Below are 16557 nucleotides of genomic sequence, written 5' to 3'. Positions count from 1 at the left end.
ACTCACAGTCTATCACCAGCACATACACACTGCCCTGCGCTGACCTGCTAGCTTAAGCTTCAAAATTTTTGCTAACATTTTTGAAAGATCCATCTCCAGCTAAAAAAACAAACAAAACACCTACAAAAAAAAAAAAAAACATGCCCATCACTTTTTTGCCCGATCATTTTTTGTAGGCAGATGCCAATTCTGATACAGTATTTGGCAGAAATGTGCACTAATACTAGGCCGACTTCTTAAATATATAAAAGTGGTAAGAAGAAACAAACACTTCACAACTTTTTTTGGTCCCATTTCTGTTCGTTTGTTTTCTGGGGCCAGAAAATATCCCAATGAGATTCATCATATGTGTTTGTACAACTTTTCACAGATTACAGTAAGGTGAAAAGAGCTCAATTATTCAAAACAACAGTGTTTCAATGAACATTTAATAATACCTAAATCACATTCATCCTGTTAATGAGGAGGTGGGGGTGGGGGCATATTTGAAATCAAGCTAGTTTATGATGATAATAATAAGGTTTCCAATCCATCAAGCCTATTGTTAATGGCATGAATACAGAGTATTTTGTGCATTTTCAAATTTCATGTACGGAATTACTTTGGCAGGGATTGCATCGAGAGGTGGGCTCAGTCAAAGTTGTTGTGTTGCTCTCTTTGAAGTGGAGGTGAGTGGAATGGCTGTTGGAATGGCTGTCATGAGGTCATCCATCAGCGCTAATGAAACCGGCAGAGCCTGACACTGTCTCACTGGGCAGCACCACTGGCGCCGCAAGCTACATCAAGGAGAAATGGAGTAATATTATTACATGCTGAAGGGTATATACAGACTCTCTCATTTCTAAACAGACTCCCAAACGCAAGCAAGTTGAAACCCGCAGGTAACATACAGTCTACATCAGCGATTTGCATTCGACTTTGCAAGCCGCTCGAGAAGTGAAGAGATGTTGGCACAGCAATTTTCAGATGCACGGTGCTAGGCACAACGTGATTGGGGAACTTTTTTTTTTTTAATTCACTGAAGGCGCCATTAGCAATCTGGTTCACAATGTTCCTTAAAACAAAGACTCAATTTTGGCGGCGAGACAGGACGGGCTCCCAATCGCTCTGCCTTTCCCCAGTTTCTCTCCCCTTTCTCTCTCCTTGTCCACTTGTCTCCCCATCGGTTTCACTTAATAAGCTTCAAAGGTTTCTGGGCAACTAAAAAAAAAAAAAAAAAAAGTTACCATGGCATTTTTTTGGCACGGGACATCTTCCGCCTTGCTGAGGATATGGGGTTGCCATGACATCAGTGGACATCCTACAAAACGTACAAAGTGTGTGTTGTGCGTGTGCACGAGTGTGTTTTGGTCATCTTGTGCCAACCTCAGCTAAATGCTTAGACAGTGGTCGCACAACCACCCACGACAGCAGCACAACTGAGTTCCATTATGTCGTCCAACCGACAACACACTCAGCAGGCTTTGGTCGCTGTCAATCCGAAGCAATATTGGCAGTCATAAGAAACATTTCAGTAAAGTTCCTGAGATCACAAACGGTGCTCATAGACTGTAACGTGACAACAATAATGATCCAAGCAATTAAAAAGGATTATCCTCCGCTGCTAAAATAAACAGAATGGCATGCCTTTTCTGCAATAACATTGGGCCTGTTTGACTTGAAAGCAGCTCAAATCCAAAGTGCCGTAGCTTTAATTTTGGAACAACACTTTCTCTTACTTTTCCTTGCTGGCATCTTTTTGTAATTGTGTGTATGTGCGTGTTTTGTCAATCATTCAACAATACCAAAGAGGTAGAATTATTACGCAGAAACCACTGTTCTATAATAAGACTTTTATGTAACTATAAAGAACAATGCTCTTTTGTTTTGTACAGAATGTGACAACCACTAAAGTACTCCGGATTTTTAATTTTATACACAATTTTGCATAATTAGTGCTTTGTCTTTATTTTGGGGATATTGCAAATGTACTTCAATGTAGGGGTATCTTTTTTTTTCGTTTCCTTTTTGTGTTGTTTGTATTACTTTTAAAGACGTTTATAGGAGTGCAACAACAAATATAATACATACAGAAGAGTGTAAGTTGAATTTCACTAAATTTGTGAATATATATTGTGTATGGCATTAAATAAATAAATAAATTCAGGAGTCAAAAATGTGATTTAGTAGTTTCAATCATAGAGCAAATGCCAAAAACCAAGCACAGCTTTATGACGTGATTAATTAGAAAACCAATAATTCGAGGTCAGAAACAGCGAAGTTGTGTACAGCATGTAATCAGTCCATGCAATGGACACAGCTTCTAGCGGCCTCTAGTGGCCATGTGTAATATTGATGTCACTAGGGACAGTGATCTGAATGAGTACGTTTAAATGCACATTATTGGAGATTTTCTTTTAATATATGAAACTACTTAGGATCAAAGACATACTTTTATAAAACGAAAAAGAAATAATACAGGTTTATTTAGCAATAAAAAAGCGTTACTTCTGACAGTTATTGAACATTTTGCTTGAATTGAAGGTGATTTCAAGCAATTGTACGTCGCCCTTTGAGTACGTTTCATGGAGGTTGAGTTCACTGACCAGCGAGTGTGCTCTTTTGGAGGCCGCGTGATCCTTCCGAGCTAGCAAGCAGGAATGCAGATCATCCGGGGCCTGGCCAAAATGTGCTTCAGCGGCCAAAACACAAGCCACCGTCCAGCGTGGCTTTACAGAATCAGCCAGCACCACTGAGGAAAAAAAAAAAAAAAAAAAAATCCCTCGTATTAGTCACCCAGAGAGGCAAATGTGTTAACCAGCACCGTGCCAAATTTTGGACCAACTTTTTGCGCTTTATTCTCTCAACAATGGGGAGTGCTGTATATTAAGTGATTGGTCCCTAAGTTGCAGCGATAATATTGTGTATTTCTTTATTCATATATAAACTGAGGCTATATCATTTTCCTCCCAGGGTATGAGAGCACATACAGTAAGTTTAATGGTTCTTATTATTACCCAATCTGACTGCTGGGAGCCTGCACAATAAAAATGGCTGTTTTTGTGCTCATTTGTTTATACTTGCCCGAGGAACTTTACCACTGCGCGAGCCAAGAGAGCAAAGGGAGGAAAACAACAACTTTTCCTTTCTAGCCCCTTTACAGCCAAAGTAGACTTATTATGTTAATGGTGGCAGCATTCCCAAAGTGGAATTAGGACTTTGAGCTCCAATAATGTTTCTGAATCCCAAAGATGGCAACATTGCTTTACTGGACACAAGTTCACACGCTCCACTTGTCTCTGAGACACATGAGCCAAAGGAAGTTGTCATTAACAGAGTGGATTTTTTTGTTTTTGTTTTGCAATAATATGTTGTATATGCCCTCACTATAGTGTAAAGACAGCATTCTGATTAGTGTTTGTGGAATATGAATTATGTAGCAAAATCTATCGGTTTTTATCAATCTCAGGGATCGGCCATTTTATCTTTGTTTTGCTGTCATCTAAATATGACATTACAGGTGCTCAGGGCTCAAGTAACGACCAATCGGAGCTGACCTGTTTGCTGCTTTGGTCATATGACGTTCAAAAGTAACTGGTCATTTTTTGAGCCATCTGAGCAACTGTGACGTCATTGTCATGAAGTAGCTAAATGGCCGTGTTTGGTCTTTAGACTGATGAGGCCGCATAGAACAGCTTCATTTTGACTTCATTACACCGTCAACATAGATTAGTGATGGACTACTGCACACGCTGTCTTGGAAATACATTTGGGTTACGTCGCTAGCCAGGGAACACAACTCTGGGATACTTTACTCATTTAGACAGTTTCAAGAGTTAACATTTTGTCTATGTTCATGTGCAATTAGCACCTGTAAGAACTGCAAATAAGATCAGATGCTCAGGTAATGATTACTTACTTGTTTTCTGGATTTGGTCAAGTGACTTTTGTATCCTGAGGCAAGATTGATTGTTTACCTGAGCCCATATGAGGCCTATTTCAGTTGAGCGCAAGTGGCGATGTCTGTTTTTAAAGGTATTAACTGTACATGAAAATAATTTAGTTCTCAAATTAATTAGAGAAACAAAAATACATTTCTGTTGCTGAAAAGGACGTAATAAGTAAAGTGTCCCTTAATGACCATTTTTCTTGAATGAATAATATTTGACATTTAAAACATTACTTAGTCTAGAAAGCGATATCATTTTCTAGGCCATGTTAAGAGCTCAAGTTCTGTTGCTAACCACAAATAATTTGGAATGTGAAACAATTACAATACGATGGGCTCACAAAATAAAATTAACGAACGAATATATTTCCTTGCACGGTTTAGAGTACAAGGGAATGTTTTGAGGTTTCTCAACCGGTGCAAGCTTAAAAATGGTCACATTCATACCTCAGCTGTTAAGCTTCCACTGGCTTATCTATTTAACCTCTCACAACTCTCCCTTTTGTACTTCATGTTCCTCACTATTAGCAGTGTGGCCTCTGTGCCCCTCTTGTTGTCTTAGTGAAACAATGGAGTGCAAATCTCCCAATCTCCTTAATGTTCTCTAATCTAATGAGAGCAGCGGGGATATTAAGCAGATTGTGGCGCATTTACGGTCTACCAGTGGAGACAGCCATGAGCTACTTCAGCACTTTTGGGTTCTCCTAAGCCCCCCACCCTAGCTTCCATAAAAGTCAAGAAAAAAAATGTAATTTTACCATTACTTTTTTTTTTTCACTCTGATCCTATCGGCCTGCTTGCGTAGATTATGATTTGGCATGAGGAAGAAAAGTAATTAAATCATGCTGCTGCAGCAAGGATGCTTGCTGCTGAGATTGAGAGGAGGACATATGAATGTGTGCGCAGTTGTGTTATACTGCGAAAAAGAAGAAAATGGCATGATAACAAGCCAAGTTAATAAAGGGAAACAATTAGGACATAAAAACCTTGATTTGGCCCAAAGATTTTAATGCTCTTGTCGATGTTAATGAAATCCCATTGACTATCTGCTACACACACACACACGCGCATTATCTTGGTCTCATTGCTTCCCTCAGGCTCTCCTGACAGGTGTGGCTCCCACACACAGACACACATAGATAAACATTCAAAACACACACATTACACAACAACTAGGCCCTACGGGGTATTCTTACTATCCTGTGACTGCACAATGAACACTTTGTACACCCTCCCTCGTCTCCAGTCCCAGCTCTTTACCATCACCCCCCACCCAGCTTCCAGCACATCCCTCCTTTAAATGGGAGATTATGCAAATGAGCTCACACCGCCGCCGTTCCTGCAACAAACACAGACACACACATACATATAAGTGACATGTATTGAGTCAAATCTATAGAGCGTCTATGGGAGTCAGCGCATGAATGTGCGTCTTCGCATAGAGACGGAAGTGGCCTTAATATGCGGTCGACACACCAGGTGTTGTACGTTGCTTCCATCAATACATTCGTTCAGATTTATTCACAATAGGCAGTTTTATAGCTAAGCAAATTGAGTCATATGCCTCAATTACAATTGTTCTATTTTTCTATTGGGTTAAGAAAAGGCGCATTTGTGTCAAGTTTCTGAATTTTCTTAAAATTCGCAGCCTTTGTTTATACCAGTGGTGGGTCATCAGAGCCACCAAGCCAACAAACATAATAAAAGTCAATTTAATTTTTTTATTGATTTTTCCTAATATATATATATATATATATATACATATATGTGTAAAGTCTCAAATGAATTCTCTGTTCTATTCAAGTCCATTTGGTTATGCGCCTTCCAGTGTTGTAGTTTTAGGTTTGAGTTTTTACCCAATCAGAATTCAGCTAACCTGTGTGTCCAGGCTTTATGAAATCTGCCTGAGGCCTTCAGAATCAAGAATTGCGGGCGTCTGTGCACTTTGAGTGAATGGGCAGACAGAGTTAATAGATAGTTGTAATTTTAATCATATCACAAGTTTGCGACAGTAAGGCCAGCTAGAAAGCCTCACGTTGAACGCTTTCAAGTACCTGCACTGTGATTCGATACTCAGCTGATTGGATACTCAATATGGGAGGCAACGCTATGCAAACAAGGTTGTCTGTTTGGTTGTGACAATGGCTGTGTCCTGTTTTTCTGCAGAGCGGTCATTCTCTGCCTTTTTCAAAGCAAATTAAAACATACAATAGAAAAGGATTTTTTGTTGGAACTGAAACACACAGACAAACGGTACAACCGCATACAGATTCCTCTTATTGAGGAAATGAAGAAGAATGGATTTTGTAATGAGTTAAATGTTTTGGGAGACAGACATTTTGGTGAGTGCAAGTATGACGTGCAAGAAATGGAGCACAAACTGAAAATCCAGACCATTTTTGGGGTTTTTTGGGTGGGAAGTGGAGGGATGGTATTGTAACAAACATCAGTTGCCAATTGCCAAAAAAAGTTAGAAGAAGAACAGGAACAAATTATGGTTGGTATATTTACCTTGCCTCTTGCTACACTATGACGAGACATTGGCCCAGGTCAAAAAAAATCACAGCCCCAAAGTAGGTTTTGTGTCTTCAAAAGGCAACCTGACTTTTTAAAGTTAATTTTTGTGAAAATTAGCAACACTAGCATTGCTATCTGGACCAGAACAGAGTGAATGCTACTGCACAATAAATCCTACCTTTCGATGCATATAGCTTCCTTTCCGCTCATTTTGAAGCCTTTAAAAGTCAGTCAAAGTCAGTCAAACTTATGCACATAGCATAAGTCACCATCTAAACCTTTGTCCGAAAGTGCATTCTTCATACATATTAATGAGCAAATGTGGCATCATTTGCAATCAACACTGTTGCTCATGATTGATATTGATTTCCAGAGCTCAAAATGCATTACATGTGGATTCTCAAATAAAATATGGTTTTAAAAGGCATGCAAGAATCCAGAATTGCAATGAAAATAAACAATGACATGGGTTGAAAGCACCCTGCTCAAATGATGCTGGCCCCTAACCAGTGGACCTGAAGCATGAGTGGCATTGGTGTATCCATAGAATTAAACATTATAATAATGAACTATTTAAGACAGGGGTGCAAACTTTTTTTGCCCCAATATCTACTCTTCCAGCAGCTGAACGTGCAAAGTGCTACTGGTGAGCTTAAACTAAGGGCTAAAACTACAGCTCAGCACCACAAGTAAAATGCACAATGACAACATTAGCAATATTAGCTTAATCCTTCGACTGACCAAATTATCACCTCGCGAATCCAACAAGAGCCCAAAACAATGTAAGATCTCTTTACGATGGATTAATCAACATAGCAAGACTCAACCACTGTAACTTTTCATGCATCCATCCATTTCCTAGAGCCCCTTATTCTCACAAGGGTGCTGGTGCCCATCCCATATGAACTCGGATCCATAAACCCTGAGGCGGACAAGGTGACCGCTGCTCCACGAGCCGCCTTTTATTGTTTTAATCATTGATATAAGGAAAGCAATGTGAACATCTTAGCTCAGCCACGCTGGTAAATCTTAAGTAAATATTACACAAATTTTTTGCATTTTAAATTGCAGACTTTTAGGACATAAATGTGCAGCTATAAATAAAAGACAAAATGTTTGCTTTGTACTAATAATAAGTGCTTTGGTGAAATTTAAAGTATATGTAACGTACTAGACATGTGCATCAGAAATTAGCATTTGACCCGGTTGTTTGTGCATGTTTTATGTCGCGCAATGTAATGCCATCTACCAATACTATCTTTGCGATCGACCAGTTGACCGCGACTGATGCATTGAGTACCACTAATTATATATATAAAAAAAAAAAAAAACAGTTGAAAAATAAGCCCCAAAATTGTAGTCCTGGAGTTGAAGCATGGTTGTTTGAAGGCAAGCACACATTTTACCAACAGTACAACCTCTATCAAACAGGAAGGGTTTTACACCCCCTCTTAAGAGGATGTCTGTCTTCTCTCTTTTGGACTTAAAACAGATGAAAGTCCTATGGGAGAGAGTTGTGATAGCCAAAGGTTCTGCCTCCTATTCAACTAGTGGAGACTCTGGAAAGAAAAATATAGCTCAACTCTTTGGTGCACACTGTTCTACTGTTTTGATGAGATACTATTCAATAAAATGAGATATGATAGAGCCCCAGCTTCTTTGCTTTACATGTCTTGATGCCTTGTTTTTAACCAACCTAAAGAGGTTTGGATATGATTTAATGAATCCAATCTCATTGAATATATAGATGAAAATATTTGGTGTTTGTGCAGTATTTGACATTAAAAAGCAACGATGAAAACAATGTGTTCCTGTAAAGATGGTGGTCTCCGATACAAATGTCTCAGTAAATGTAATGTTCACAATGCAGCCATTCTCAAATCGGAAAACAGGCTTTCTTTTTGGCTGTGCATTGTAATAACACAGCTGGGGCTCTTATTGTCAAAGTCTTTGCGGCAGTTTTAAATTGTTCCAATCACTCTCAACCACACTTTTTTCTAAATTAGATTGATGTTTATTATGATTTAGAAAAAAAAAAAAAAATCAACACAATGATTTAAACCTTTTTCTTCAGGTTAACTCATGGCATGACATAAAGGTTTGGAGGTACACCAGACAAAAAAGGTCGGGAAACACAGCTGTAGATGACACCGTGTTAAAAAGTGTTTTTACATGTTCCGTGCGCAAGGTGCTATTAAAATAATTTGGATTGCATTAGCCTTTAATTTAATGAAAGGACTCAATTTGCCGGGTAGGTAGCTGGACAGATACATACGCACGCGCACACTTGGACAGACAGTGCAGTACACAAGTACAAACAGCAGTTGGGGTTGCAGGTCAGGTCAGGACACAGGTTAGCACGAGGTTAAAGCCTCGTACACATGAGGAAAAACAGCAGAAACAGATTTAAGAGAGCATCGCATGCCAAGAGTGCCATCTGTTTGCGTGCGCCCTCGCTCGCCACTTCCATCCCTTGCCACGTCGCACTACATCTTTGTCTCCCCTTCCCAAATCCCCCTTTGAAAAAAAAAAAAACACTATTTATTGTTTGTTTGCCTAATAAACTAAGACAGTATAGACAGTGGGGGTGGGGGGGATAAGATAAAGTCCAAATCTGGCAAGCGTCTCAAGTGTAATGACACCTCCCGTCTCTATGGAAAAGCGTTCCCTTTTGTCTTCACTTGCATGGGAGAGCTTTCTCTTTACTGTTTTGTTCCCAGAAAAAGCCATGGAACATTTGCCAACATTTTTAAGAGCTGCGAAAAGCAGGATTTTTCTCTCCATCTACTTCTTTTTTTTTAAGTCTTCCACCTCGCAGGTGTTTCTTTTTAAGGCGTTCTCTACAATGCCAAGCTCGTCTTGGCTCGTCTTGAATGCCACGGGCCTCTTGGGGGGAAGAGGAGGTGTAGAAAAAAAAGGGGTTGCAGAAATCTTATTGATTAGCAGTTGTCGCTTCCCTTTGCTTCATCTCACTTGCTCGCTCGCTCTTAACGACACTTTTTAAGTGTTGATGGGGCCAGGAGAAGGATGTGCCAAGAGTAAAAAAAAAGTTAAAAAAAAAAAACTTGGTGTCAGAGTGACTGGACTCAAAAGAGAGAAAAAAAAGCTGCATTCAGGTTGTTAGACGACTGGTTCTGGGCTGAAGAAAGGTTATGTGTCAAAAACTCGTAAAGTGCAATCTAAATTCTCCAAACTGATTCATGAAGCAGTACGAGGGCAAATGAAAAAAAAAAAAAAAAAGAAGAATCCATCTTGTCCTATTCGTGCAGCTCTGATTAGTATTCTGCGGGTAATTGACACAATTGCAGCCAAGGCTCTGCTTCATTAATGTGCAGACAGATTGCTGCTCGTTAGAGCCACCATGTGTTTGCAAACACAAACAGCAGTCATGTTACGCAGAGAGGAGTCCTGTCGAGCACGTTAAGGATAAACCAGGAGAGATAAGAAAAGATACACGATGTATAATGGACAAATATGTATTGTTTTGAATATTCAATAGATCCCCCCCCCCCCCCCCCTCCCAAATGATTCCATTCTCCAAATTCAGGAAGGCATATTGAGGTAAGCAATTTCCCCATAGGGTTTTGTTAACATTCGGGTCATGGAGGAGCTATGGACAATTTAAAATAGGGCCACATTATTGCCCAGGGTCCATTTCTTGCCTGCCTTCCATTTTTCAAAAGGAAAGTGATGCGACGAGTTGAAAAACACGGGCAGGGTGAGAAGGGAAGAATGTATAAATGTGTTGATAAAGCTTTGTGATGTGTGAAGATGGAAATAATTATGTAAAATTATATCATAACTGTTTTAAAATGTCATCTTACCAGTTTCCTCTTGTTTTGATTTTGAATGTGGATTTGAGATTTGGTTGCTGTTCAGTGTAGCTCAGTCCAGTGCATGGATTCCAATATAATACAAGGCCAAAGAGACCTCAATTGATAAACAGCTTTATGACTTTTAAGGTTGTAATGTGACGATTTTAGCAGTGTTGCGGTATATGGTTTTGCCTTTTATGTTAATATTGTGGGTTCATTCCCCGCAGGACATAAGAGTTGCATCACGAAGGGAATCCGGCCAGCATAAAAACTTCACCAAACAAATCATGTGAGTGATCTCCCCGCGGCAACTAGGGACACTCACAACAATTTGGCAACAAGTCTAGGGTGTGCTCCTCCTGTCACCCCAAAGTCATCTGCTGTAAGTTCCAGCTTTTCATGACACGAGCGATCAAAAGACAAATGGCTGTGCCGATAGTAATTGTCAGTTACATTTCATATTTGTCTTTTGTTTTACATTCGTCATGATTGGATTACATGAACTGCCGATTTACTATGCACCATTTGAAATGGTCCCCAATTGACTTAGTTTTGTTATAGATTGCGGAAAATGTGAGAATTTAATGAAAATTGTTCCACTTCACCTCCACCACAAATTAGGGATAAATCATAATTAATGGAATGGTCATTGAGCATGAATTTGATTGTCCAGCATTGATTGAGCAAACAGAATTGACTTGAATTGATCTTAGGCAATTGAGGTCAAATTAAGTGCACATTTTGGATACAACCAAAAAAGTGCTGCTTTGCCGGCTAAAGCAGTCTGTGCATCATGATGGCAAGTGATATGAAACATTTTAATATTCCAGCCATTTAAAACTAATTTAAAAAAATGTGTTGGGTGGGAGATGAGCAACATCCATGGAGACTTCTCAAATGGAACATATGCCCCATTAAACCTTAATCTGTTCAAAACACAACATGGTAACATCATTTCATAATGTACTGCTGGGCTGCAGCTAGTATGTTTGCTTTTCAGATACTCCACCGAAAATTGGAGGGCCAAGGCAAACTTCCTTCAGCTGATCTCACAGCGGTCGTCACTTGGGTAATGAACATCCCAAGTAAGATGTTCGATTATTCAATATATGATGAAGAAATTCATCTAATAAGTTCTGTAATTTAGTCATTTTACTAACACACACCAGGTGTTATAATTGCACAGTCATGCTCTATATAACCACTAAAGTTAGGGGTCGGCTTATAAGTGAGGTCAGTTTGTACACGGAGAAATACGGTATGCCTAGCAGGACACTATTTCTCCTTCTCCAAATCCCTCCCCATACAATTTGGTCAATGAGATGAATCCGCTGGCTGAAAATGCACATTCGAGTGCATGGCATGGTTTATTACAATGTGATCAGTAGTAACGGCAACTGCGTAAATGCCAGTGACCTGAATTGATGACTGAACGTGATTTCAGAAAAAAGGTTGTGTTGTTTGTATCAGAAGTCAGGAGCAACAGTTGAAGTAGAAAGAAACATTTGTGGCCAAATCATATTTGGTAAACCAAAGTTTGTTTGGAATTTGGCCCTCTCAACCCATTTCCCATTGTATTGTCATGCAGAGCATTAAAAATTCTTTCCGTGGTGGTGTGACAAAAAACATTTTGACTCATACACCAATACTATATGTCGGTATCTGAACAAGAAAAAAAAACAATTCCAAACCAAGGCACTTGAATTACAAAAACGGGTTGCAGACCCTATACTGTACAAAAATCTTGTTGAAAAGTACATTGATATTGTATTATTCTATTTTTTTTCCGTATAGAACTTTATCCCTCAAGCTGTATATGACAGACTTTCCATAAATTATTTAAATATGGTGCGAGACTTTTAATTAACGTGTATTATTACAAGATCATTTTGATTTTGAAGGAAAAGTCATTTTTTATTTATTTATTTTTCTCCATTCAGTTTTAAGATTTCAATGTGAGCTGGCGGTTGTGTCTTTTCTGTTGTTCTGTTTTTTTGTGTTTTTTTTCTTCTGATATGCTCGCCGAAATAATCCCGATATTTTCAAAGTAGAAAACACCAGTGATTGGTCAAAGTGGAGTGATGCTGAAGAAACAAGGGACAAGGAGGAAGAAGGGATGGAGGTTTAAAGGGGGGGGGGGGGGGGAGTTGGGGGGAGATACACAGAGACGAGGATGAAAAGAAGCGGGAAAGAAGTACCATCTGTTTTCTGGGAACAGGAAGATAAAAAAAAAGTGAGAATGGCTCAGATCTGGAGGAGAGCGAGTGTGAGGAGCACGGGGGAGGAAAGAAGGGATGGCAGAGAGGTGAGCGAGGGATGGGAGAGGGCAGGGTGAGGGGGGGGACAGATGGGGCACGGGAAGATGTGGGGATGGGTGAGGAAAATAGAGCGGAGGTCTGGCAGTGGCGTGAGCGCACTGGGCACCGGCTCTCATCAGGAGGGGACATGACTCGACATGCCGGCTCATCCCAGCTGGGTCAATGTGCCACGCTGCCATGTTGTCCTGGCACACACATACACACACACACGCACACACGCGTATAAGCGCACACAGACACAACCGACAAACAAATCTCCAGCTTGCTCTCTCATCCTCGGCCTGCTATCTAGACACACACCAGATCACACCCAAAAAATGCCACGCTCTTGGCCGACGCCGAAGCGGGCGAGTGCGGCCGACTAATGGAAACGCCAAACTCGTTACTCTAACGCTGGGCGACAAGGGCACCTTGGGCTGCAGATGTTCCTGCTGATGACAGATGGAGGCTGGCACAGCCAGGGGACAGAGAGCCCAGGCCCACGCCAGCTCGCTGCCACCTGCACCCTTCCTCTGTACCCCAAAAACACACACACACTTTAGCCCTCAGCCTATCTCATTTCAGCATTCTAGCATCACTGGCCTCTTCTCTCAATTTTCCTCTTTTACACACGTTGGCACACGCTTCTTCACTCTGAGAGGCTGGCAAGGTGGTACACATCTATTGCTATGAATCGCCGGTGTGTTATGTGAAAAGGTACCAAGAACATGACAGTATGCTGTCGGATGTGTTATTATTACTTATATTGGCTCATCCATCAAACTGGAAGGACAACATATAGTCTACAGGGTGAAATTCAGTCTTGGTTCACAACTAAACCGCCCGGATTATCGTTCCTGCTCACACGGCCACTTGTTGCTAGGCAGATTTCATGCAACAGTCATTTGTGCCTCGCAAAATATTGGCAGTCGCACGGATTTGTTGGTTTGATTTAACCAACCACCAATGGCAGGAAGCAACTCCAAAAACAACACTGTGAATAGATGGTGACAACACACGGCAGTTCTCTTTTACCTCCGCTTCATTGTTTATATCGTATTATTACTTTATTCATTAGAAACGTTGGAGCATACAAAGTCAACCACCTGTCATTTGGGGATACCAGTAAACTGTGTTTGCATTTGGAAAGATTTTAGGCATAGGAAATCCCACATTATGAATAATGTATTGTAATGTGTAAAATGCACCTCATTTTAAACACTTTTAGCTGTCCCACAAGTGTAAAGTTAAGTTCATTACTGGAAATTAAACAAAGCACTATGTAGGAGAGGAATAGAGACAGGCAGCCTGTGGGCCACCAGCAGTCAGGGGCCTACACTGAGTGCCCCTTGATAGATTAAAAAAAAAAAAAAAAAGGAATTAATTTCAAAAAATAAAGAAAGAAATTGTAGTTTGATTTTTGGGGACAGGGATTTTAAAATGTTTCCCTGACTGCAGTGGAACCCCCTTGCATACTCACAATTCAGTCTTCATTGGCATTTACGAAAAAGACATCCATCCATCCAACCAACCGCTATCTTAACCGCTTGTACATACAAGGGTCACAGGCATACTGGAGCCTATCCAAGCTGTCTTTGAGCACACTCTGAAATAGTTGCCAGCCATACTGAAATGTTGTGGGCATTTCTCTGAGAGTTTTTGTGGGTTGAAAGAAAAATACACACAGTTGTGCGATTCATATAGTTTTAAGTTGTGATACCACCTTTTACCATTACATGGTTGATATACTGTTCTACACTGTACTTCAATGTGAGTAGGCTAATTTGGGATTTTGGAATTCAATAGTAGAAGTTCTAAAATAAAAATTAGCTGACAGCATAATAAAATTGCCATTTTTTTTTGTCACCACCAGTTTGAGAAGCTTTATGACCATAACACTGATGCAACACATTGTACAATTTACACCGTTCTTGTGCAGCGTCATCTACTTGAAGCCTTTAAACCTGAAGATGATGATAATGATTTTGGGGGGGGGGGGGGTACCCTTGAACAAGTGCAATTGAGTTTTTCAGTTAGTGGTGAACCTGCCCTGTTTTGATGGCGTAAATTGCACTAAACGTTGGTGTTGAGTGGTGGCCATAAAGCTTCTCTAATTGTCGCTGAACTGCAAGCAGGGACAGGAAAACGTCTTGCTAGGCAGCAGTTTTACAACGCTAAGCCATTATCAATTGGCAAAGTGAGTAAGAAGCTAAAAGAAGTGCAAAGCCTAAACGTCAAATACTGATGGCTTTCCATATGTCCGAATGAAACTTAAAAGATAGGGGGAGTACAAATGGAATTTTTTAACACCCCTGTAGGATTCACGCTATGCATTATTTTCAATCAATCTCCCAAAGTTCGTCACTTTGAATGCCTGTGGGTTTAAAGCGTTCAATTTTGTTCTTTCAACATTCACTGGGTCTCAAATGAATAAGCGTGTGCCTTGTTAGTGGGGATTTCTCTTTACTGAAATATGTTGTGTTATTTAAAAAGGGTGTAGGCCTTAAAAGCTTCAATTTCATCCTATGTCTTTTAATTGGCAAAAGGAACATAAATAAAATATGTATGCTTGTGTTTCTTGATTGAAGCTGTTTGAATAAATCTGACAACCAGTGGAAATATCACCCTGATAAACAGTAAACAAGCGTTAAAACATTATTACTTGTTGTCCACATGAACTTGCAATGCGCTACAGATGACTTTTCATTGTATTTGCATGAGTTGCATCCCTGGTAGTTATTCTGCGAGGCAGTCACTGGTGTCTCCAGTTTACGAGAGTTTGAGGCACAACGTTTTGAGGTTATGAACCGAGCGCAATGAACTAATTTGCGCACCGGCATAAAAATATGTCATCAAATCAGTGGCACAAGGAGGCCAAGCTCAGTTACAGCATCACTGTTTTCAATTAACTGTTTGGCTTTCATGGCCAAAAAGAATTTTCCTTCACTGCAATTCTGACTCCACGAGAGCATTAGAGTAAGTTAGAGAGAGCGATTTTGGACTGAAGTAGAGATTTGTAAACTAAGCCCCTGTATTTACATTGAGCAATAATAATTCCACAGGGCAAATGAAATGATATTGGTGGAGGGGTAACAACATCAGCATCTGGTGGCCTGGAGGGGATGCTACTTCCATCTGCCCTTATTGCCTAACGGCTACTTGAATGGGTCCTATTAGCAATAACATGAGCGTAATTTCACCAAGTGTTTTTACGATGCGTTATCGCAGCGCTGCATAAGTTAGCAATGTCTGCCTCCATTATCTATTTATTCTAGGCTGCCTGGTAACATCAGACAAAATGACTGCGGATGAAAATTGGCCATTTGACTAAGTGTGGGCCATTAACATTTCTATGACTGTTGATTAATGCACAAATAAATCAGAGAGAGTGAGCTGGGTGTCAAATTCTGCTTCAACTCATGATGATTGGCGATTCCAGATGAGCAAGAGCATGATGGAGGCTGTGTAACGACGCCATCTATCTTCGTGGGAGCGCTGACATGCGTCTGGAGCGGATTTGCCACCCTGGCTCGCAAAGCGCGGCCCACCCGCATAATTTGCTGCACGCCGCAAGTCGCCAGCTTACCAAAGTGATCTCGGATGTCATTTTGGTGATGCTGTTTTCTTTTTTTCCTCCCATTCAAGCAAGGTCACCGATGTTGTGTTTCTAGTTTTCCCCAATGTGATAAAAAGGCAAAGCCAAGTTGTCCCGTTTCATTTTTGTCAAAACACTTTGCAGACGCGTGAAGCAAAAGCAGGGTTCACATCAAAGTCGTTTTCGCTCACAAAATGCGATCCGGCTTCACAAAGGTGATTTTTTTTTTTTTTTTTTTTTTTGACGGCGTGTCTGTTGGATTCCAAGAAATAAAAGTAAACTTTCATACACTTCTATAAATGTGAGCAGATGTGGAGGAATAAGTTATGTCCAGATGTGAGCCCTTCTCACTATTACAATTTATGGACTGAGTGATTAATCCATGAATGTTTATTTTGACAGTGA

At 40.3% G+C, this 16557-nt stretch overlaps 2 long non-coding RNA genes across 5 annotated transcripts; one reads left to right on the top strand and one right to left on the bottom strand.

The window, feature by feature from the left end:
• Positions 1-417: 417 nt before the first annotated feature.
• Positions 418-10388, bottom strand: LOC148420999 (uncharacterized). Its single transcript, XR_015866050.1, has 4 exons — positions 10270-10388; positions 5189-5267; positions 2586-2731; positions 418-776 (listed from the first exon to the last, which is right to left on the bottom strand). It is a non-coding gene; the product is annotated as an uncharacterized LOC148420999 (long non-coding RNA).
• On the top strand, positions 9947-16260 carry LOC148420998 (uncharacterized). 4 transcript variants are annotated; one of them, XR_015866053.1, is made up of 4 exons: positions 9947-10006; positions 10488-10642; positions 11261-11345; positions 15997-16260. It is a non-coding gene; the product is annotated as an uncharacterized LOC148420998 (long non-coding RNA). The 4 variants fall into 4 exon arrangements; XR_015866052.1 differs by having other exon boundaries at positions 9972-10006; positions 10488-10549; XR_015866051.1 differs by lacking the exon at positions 9947-10006 and adding an exon at positions 10268-10407 and having other exon boundaries at positions 10488-10549.
• The last annotated feature ends 297 nt before the right edge of the window (positions 16261-16557 follow it).

The sequence above is a fragment of the Hippichthys cyanospilos genome, chromosome 7 (genome assembly GCF_059441005.1).
Source record: "Hippichthys cyanospilos isolate Australia breed blue-spotted pipefish chromosome 7, RoL_Hcya_1.0, whole genome shotgun sequence".
NCBI classification, from domain to species: Eukaryota; Metazoa; Chordata; class Actinopteri; order Syngnathiformes; family Syngnathidae; genus Hippichthys; species Hippichthys cyanospilos.
Note: the sequence above shows the minus strand (reverse complement) of the source record. Positions and strands in the feature narration are given on the sequence as shown.